The sequence below is a fragment of the Lactuca virosa genome, chromosome 3, assembly GCF_052849685.1.
Source record: "Lactuca virosa cultivar CGN04683 chromosome 3, Lactuca_virosa_CGN04683_v6, whole genome shotgun sequence".
NCBI lineage: Eukaryota > Viridiplantae > Streptophyta > Magnoliopsida > Asterales > Asteraceae > Lactuca > Lactuca virosa.
The window spans coordinates 130,515,108-130,523,054 of NC_136428.1; positions in this window are offsets into that span (position 1 = coordinate 130,515,108).

The following is a 7,947-nucleotide window of genomic DNA, read 5'->3' on the forward strand; positions in this document are numbered from 1 at the left end:
CCAAGCTGAACCGGACAGCTTCGCTCCTGACCTCAGATCCGAGAATAACACTCCGGACCTCGCCCAACGCCTCCAGAATTTCTTGGTTTCCACTTCGGACCCTCGCAGCCCTAACCCTCCCCTCCGGAATTTGAGATATAGCTTCGGAACTCACCCAGCAACTTTGGAATTCATGATGTGGCTCCAGATTTCACCTTTTGACTCCGGATTTTGGACTATTTCGGACTTTTTCTCCATTTTGGGGTATTTTGACGTCGGGAATCCCATCAAACACGTGTTTTTCGTAACTTAGACCCCTAAAACCTCTATTTTATGCCAAATTTGAGTATTTAAATCATATTTACATAAAATAAAAGTTTAGGACTTATGAAGATCTTATCCTAAATCAAGATAAGGACAAGGAGGTTTGACCTTGTGATTTGATGTAACCTTCCATTTCCCATGCAAATCACAATATCCAATGTTTTAACCACCAGATAACCATGCATGAACCATCAGATCCCCATGCACCAAAGTTCCCTCCTTTTCTTATACTCTTAAAGCAACGACAGTAAAAAGAAAAATGAGGCTTCACATTTCCTCTCACTTCTCTCCTATTCTCTCACATACTCCTCCCAAGAGCAAAACTCAAGGATCTTGCTGAAAGAAAGATTTCTCAACTTCTCTCTAGAGTTTTAAGACAACATTCCTCCCAGGAAGTTCCTCATCTCAGCCAAAGGTCTAAGCTTGAGATCTTCACTCCATCATTCCAAACAACTCATCAACTAACTCAAGGTGAGCTTCATACCCCCACTTTTTCGAGATTTCTATTGTTTTTGGGGGGAGAATACAAGTCAAAGTCTTGTGTAAATCATGATTTAATTGCTTATTGTGTATGCATGCCATCTTACATATGTTTAAGTATGAAAACTCTTATAAATAGTCCAAAAACTCGAGATTTTTGGTTAAGTCTCAAGAGTTTGGATTATATCTCACAAATCACATTTGGAATCAAGAACTAGTGTGTTACCAAGTATAAGCCACGAAATTTTTATAACAATAACTATAAGGATTTGCTTCAATATTTTCTTAAACAAGTTGTTGGACAAAATATTTTGAAAATGATTAAAGTATGGAAATAATAATATTTTGGATCATTTTTGACCAAACATAAATACAAGGGCTATCTTGGAATATCAAGTCTTACTCATGTCTCTTGTTTACCAGATTTACAAACTATTTGTGATTATTTAGAAATATTTAATATAAATAGTTTATCAAGAAAAATATACGAAAATAGAGTTTTCATGACAAAAATATTTGCATGTCATAAACTGTTGTCGTAAAACCTTTAGGAACATAAGCAAGGTTCTATATGCCATAAAACAGAAAATGTGTGTCATAACCCGCAGTCATAAATTTACACAAATTATGAATTTTCTTTCGACTAATATGGGCCTGAGCCGACAATTTATAGAAAGGAAAGACCATTTTGCCAATTTCGATAATGTTGGGTCATTTTGATAAGCGTTCAAAATGACTTATTTTTTTTAATGAACGAAACGGAACGAACACGGAATACCTAGTTAACAAGCACAAATAACGATATGGAACGAGAACGATAATTCTATTCAATGAGTACGATATCATTATTTATCTAACAAATAATGGATCTGGAACTATTGCTCGAAAGGTTGTTAATATTCTAGTCAGACAAATCTCAAAAGTACCTAAATATAAAAATATTAGTGTACGTCTAAAGTCCTGTAAGGAGTTATAGCCAGAGTCTCCTGGAGGGAGAGCGGGAATTTGTGTATAGATCTATACGGGGTTGACACCCCGCAACTACGCTGTTCGCTACAGCTAGACAGGCCAGTCTAGAGTGACAAATGCCTTTTCCAAATCGAGGGCGCCTGAGAAACGCCAAGACAGGCTTCCGTCATATTAGTATGGTTATAACGACTCACTAGAATATGTTATATTAACTAGAAATTTATGTAAGGAAAACCTCATAAATAAATTTTGGCACGTTTTGTTGACTGTCCTACATGTGATAGGTGATGGTCCGCATTTATTGTGTTGACTGTCCTTGTTCGTTGCGTAGAATGTCCATAATCACCATGTTGATGTCTTTCACCTAACAAGTATTAGAGTCTTATACTGCTATTTTACAAATCAAAAAACGTAGGACTTTATGGAGAGCATTTGTATATGATTTTTGAAAACGATAAGCTAACACATATGCAAGTTACACAATTGAAAATCGAACTTACGAATATTTTGTAGCAGAAAATATAGGATTTTCTGGAGAAAACGATTTTATACGATTTTGATAACGACTAACTAGAACGCACACACTCAATTATACCCGATAAGAAAAACAAGATTTACAACTTTATTCTTTTTTTTTTGAAAATAGGAGATTTTCTGGAAACGGTTAACTATTACTATACAAAAGAACTATTCTCGAACACAGCTCGCCTTTACAAATTCCACTACTTTCCAAAATCACTCCTATTAAGGAGGAACAAAAGTAACGACATGCACACATATATCCATGATTTTCAAAGCAAGGCTTCAAACGATTTCATAGAAAATATCGGATTTTCTGAAAGTACAATGAGAACGATTCTAAACAAGTGTAAAACTATTTTATACAAAAATGCTTATGAACTCACCAACTTTTTAGTTGACGCTTTTCAAAACGACTTGTATTCTCAGGGATCTAGTAAGCAGGTAACAAGGGACGCGGATGCAGGACTATTTAGCTGTAGTTTGGAATTTTCTACTATTGTCTCTTTTGTGTAACTCGAAGAACAAATACAATATGTAAACAATGTAAGTTTGTTATCTCAATGTATGATGTTGGATTGCTCTGTTTCATTTATATTCAGTTGTTATGATACTGCACAATAAAGTCACCCGCCTTCGGACGTTTTCGCCGTCTGGTCCGGGGGTGTGACACTATCCCCCTCATGGTTGCCTTACTGACATGTATTGCTAAGGAACCCCTAAGTCAGTATTGTCTACTCATTGTTACAAAGATCCTCTAGGATAGATCCCTTGAGATTATCATTTTAGGATCGAAGAGTGAGAATAACGGGAGTACGAAATTGGGATTAATCTATTTGGTGTGTTATATGTACTTAAAACAATATAATAATAATAATATTGTGGGTTGAAACCCTATGTGCTCAACAGACTCCTAAGCATAACCCACTCAGTTTCTTTGTATCACAGGTAACGGTACGAAGCTTTAATCCACTGAGAGATTCAAGGAGTATAGGCCATTAGTGCAAGGGGTTATTGCAAGGCCTGTAATGATTACGTTTATGCTTACGTATCTTGTATAAGTTATTACATCCCAAAGTTTATAATAATCAATGAAAAACATTTATTCGGAAATACTTTTTATAGGACAAATTCCGCATTCATAAACAAACTCTGTTCTTTTTTTTAAAATAAGCATAAATAAAATGGTCTCTTTTGGCCGAGAAAATTGGGGATGTCACATTTTGGTCCGAAACAAGAATCTCTGCTCGGTACATTCTGGAGTTCCATTCCGGAGTAAGACTGTCCGAAACAAGAAATTAAGTATCCTTGTATGCTTCGTACTTTGATGTGACAATATGAAGTCACAAACACTCATCCCAGACACACATTTCGGACCGACATTCCGGACTATAAAAAATCATTTTTTGTCCCTTATATATAAATGATAACCCATGTAGTTAGATGCTTACTTCATATCATCCGTAATTCTCTCTTATAACTGCTTCAATATGAGTTTCTTAGAGAGTGAGCATGGCGAAATCTTTACCAACCTGCATATTTACCTACACAACCTTAGGCAGACCAACCATCATACTTATACAAACATCAAAACTGATGTGATGGATCGTTTCCAACTATGTTTTGTGGCTATTGGATATGTTGAAAAACATTTTGTTCCCTATTTTTATTGTTTCTTTAAAATTGATAACATTTCTACACCTAAAAATAATTTTTATTGTTTCTACTCCATGCGTTCATAAGTTGCTTACTGTCTTTCATCTTTATTGGTAGTGTCCATCTAAGAGGGGACTACCTAAATACAATGTTTGTAGCGGTTGAAATGGACGGGAACAACCATACCATCCCTATAGCATTAGGTCTGGGCATGGAGAATAATGTCGACTCTTGTACATGGTTCCTGATGAGGATAAAGGAAGCTCTCGGAGAAAGTAGGGTAGTATCATTCATAACGAATATGGACGATGTCATTAGTTCTTGCATAGGTCAGATATTCCCTAATGCTTATCATGAGTATTGTTGTAAGAGTGTGTTCATGTATTTGCAAACAAGAAATTATGGAAACAGACAATTAGAAAATTTATTCTTCCTTGCATGCAAATCATATACTATGTTTGATTTTCAACAAAATTTCGTCGACTAACCCATGATGAATATAAGGTGCTTGCCAACATCGGTCATGAGAAATGGACAAGACCCTATTTCCCTAACATTCGTTAGAATGTAACCAACATTGGTGTTCCAAAATTTATGTTGGTGTTATCGGTTAATCAACGCAATGTACTAGTAATAACGCTTACTGAGGAAATTTGTGACTACATTCAAGTGACTTTTGTTAAACGAAGTTTCATGGGAGGTAAAATTGCATAAACTATTGAATTATTTTTTTTACTTGTACAATAACCCCAAATGATAATATTTACTTTTCAGGAAGGTTGACTAGCATACTCACCCCGTATAAAAAGATGGTGCTTCAGAGGAGAATGAAAAAGTATGTTCGGAGGCAAACAACAAAGATCATGTCTCCATTACCGTCAAACATTTATCGAGTTTTTGATTTTAAAATAACTTGTGTTGTAGATCTGAACCGCCATACATGCTCATGTGGGAAATGTCATAGTCTGGGTATAGCATACAGTCATGCTATGACGATATCACATCATTCAAACCTTACAAAATTAGCCGATATGGTTCAGATATATTACCATACTGATGTGTTTCGAACTAATTAATAGACATAAAATGTGCACCCTCTTCCTAGAAACTTAATATTCACTTCTTCTTCAGTTCGATACTCTACAACATATAACTCATAATGAAACATATTTTTCAATCAGACCCAACACGCTTCATACATGATATGTGACAGATCGATGACAACCATATCATCCTCAATGGTTATCCAATCCTCAACGATCGCGATCACTTCTCGTGTAGTCTACGACTGGGGTTGATTTACTACCATTCTGGAAATCTAAGGCTTCTTCAATTCCATTTTTTGTATTTATAGTGCTTTATTCCTGATTACATGTTATTCCAAAATTCCATTTCGGACTGACATTTCAGACATCACATCAATCATTTATGTCATGTCAAATTAATCATACATGTCATATATTCCTCAGGCATAGACTTATAGACACATATTCCAGACACAAATTTCATACACACCATTTCGGATATAATAAAATATGTTACAAATACACTCTATTAATATGCAACTGTCATACATCGTAAACGTAGAAAAAAGTTGAGAATAATTTCATCAGGGTTTGGTGTTTGGCAATATGAAGAAGAATATTGTTATGTTTGTTCAGATATTAACTCGTTTCCAGAAGGCCCAGATTTACCACTCCCGGATAAAATGTCTGATGACATTTTCCAAATTATGAAGGTCGCTGAAGAAGCAAACGAAAGAGAATATGAAAATAATTTAGTCACTCAATCAGCGTGCAAACGATCTAGCGGAACAAGTAAATGAAAAAGAAAAATGGGTTGGTGAAGTTATGAAAAAAGTCAAAGAAGCTGAGAAGTTGATTTAAGATGCAAATGCAAAAATTGGTAAGCTTCGTGTAGAACGGGAATGCCTAACATATGTTGTTACAATTAGCGGAGTATTATTGATCGCGAATAAAATATGTATCCTTATAATTTCCTAATTTATGGAAACCAATATAAGTATGTGTTAGGATTTGTAACGATCGTTGTACTAATGATAATGAAAAACATTGGCATTTCTATAACCCAACCATAATTAAGTTTCAAAAGACATTACAATATTTAAAATTAAAGTACATTTCCACGATAACTGGGAACTTGCATCCGGTGCAAACTAGCCGTGCCTACATAATTAAGTTGATCTTATATTGTTGCAGTTGTCCTACGTGCTTCTTCGATGATGTCCATTATGTTAAAAAAATGTTGTATATCTTCAGACATCGTAATGAGAAGCATTTGCATATTATACAATGCCAGTTTTCTCTGCTCCTCGGCCGCAAAAGGCAGTAATGGGATTCCAATATTACCATACGTTGGTTCGCATGTTGATAATCACAAATCATTTCTAACGTTGTCTTATCAACAAGACATCATTGCTCGTCTTCAAGACGTACTATTTCATGTTCTATTTGCAACACATCCCCGTCGATCGAGTCATTCGATGGTGGAGACTAAAACTAAAATATAATAAAATAACCATTAAAAACCAACTTGCAAAACATATCCAAAATTAAAACCAAATTGCTAAAACCTATCCATAAAAAAATTATTATTTGTAGTTAGTCTATAATAACAGATTTGACTCAAATTAATTTGGTCTCATCTTTTGGAGTCCTATCTGCTTTCAAATATAGCTTTAACACTCTTTCCAGTTTCTTTATTAATTTTCTAGGTGTCTTTGGTGGTTTATTTTTTATTATTTTGTTTCTAACTCAACATCTTCATTTTTTTTATCTTCAAAACAAAATTCCAACAACATTTTAATACATTACTATAAAATAAAATAAAATATTTATTAGAAATTTTTGTAGTTCGATTTTACCTTTATCGAGCGCAATTATGAAAACTCCTGTTAATGGAATACAATTTCTTCCTCCGTAAAACCCACTTTTTTAACATCCACACAAATTGGTATTCCGATTAACATGGGTTATTAAACAATATCAAACAAAAAAAAATAATGGATTTTTATTTTGGAGTATCATTCCGGAATTGATCTTCGTATTTCGAATTATGTTCTTCATATTTCGGACTATGTTCTTTGTATTACGGCGGTACACTACCATTTCAGATTCTCTAGTAAACTTATTTCCTTATTAAACAAATGGTCATGAACACACTTTAAGATACTTATATGGGTCTATGTATGTGTAAAACGAAAAAAAAATACAAAAAATATATATTACGAACTTGTTTTTCGTATTCCGGACATGATCTATGGATTTTGGAATATATTTAATTGTTTGTAAAGTCAAATGCAAGTAAACTTAGGGGTTGTTTGTTTTTTTATGAAGATCCGCGCAACCAATTTTGTCTGCGCCGTGCAGACAACGCGCAGACATATGCCCTCGCAGACTGTTTGTTTTTTGGAAGTGCACAGATCAAAAAACGTCTGCGTGAGGTCTTCCTGGCGTAGACATGGGTCAGTGTCTTCAAAGGTCTTCAGACCCCATTTTAACATAAATAAATAAATAAAAAAAACATTGGCCACTGTGCAGTTTTTTTTCTTTCCTTTTTAGCTGAAAATGCATTTTTAATGTTTATGACATAAAATTAAGTTTGAAAAATCAATTTATTTCAACAGCCGCAGACGTTAAAAACAAACAGTCTTTATATTGCAGACTGCAGACATTTGGTCCACCTCTTCTGCCACAGAGGCTTGCAGATGTGGTCCGCAGACTGCAGACATTTTGGCTTCAAAAAAACAAACAGCACCTTAAAGAGTATTGATGAATCTATGATCAAAACTCTGTCCGAAATGTGGGTAGAACGACCTTCGAAATTTCAAAATCTAGAATGATTATTTCAGATTTGTGTGTGGAGTCCATATATATAGCATTGAGTTATAGTAGTGGGATTGACCCGTTTTGATATGGTTCCAAATGGCCATTCCGTACATAGTGGTTAATTTTTTTTAAATGGTTATTTTTGTTAACTATAAATTAAAATATGGTTAGA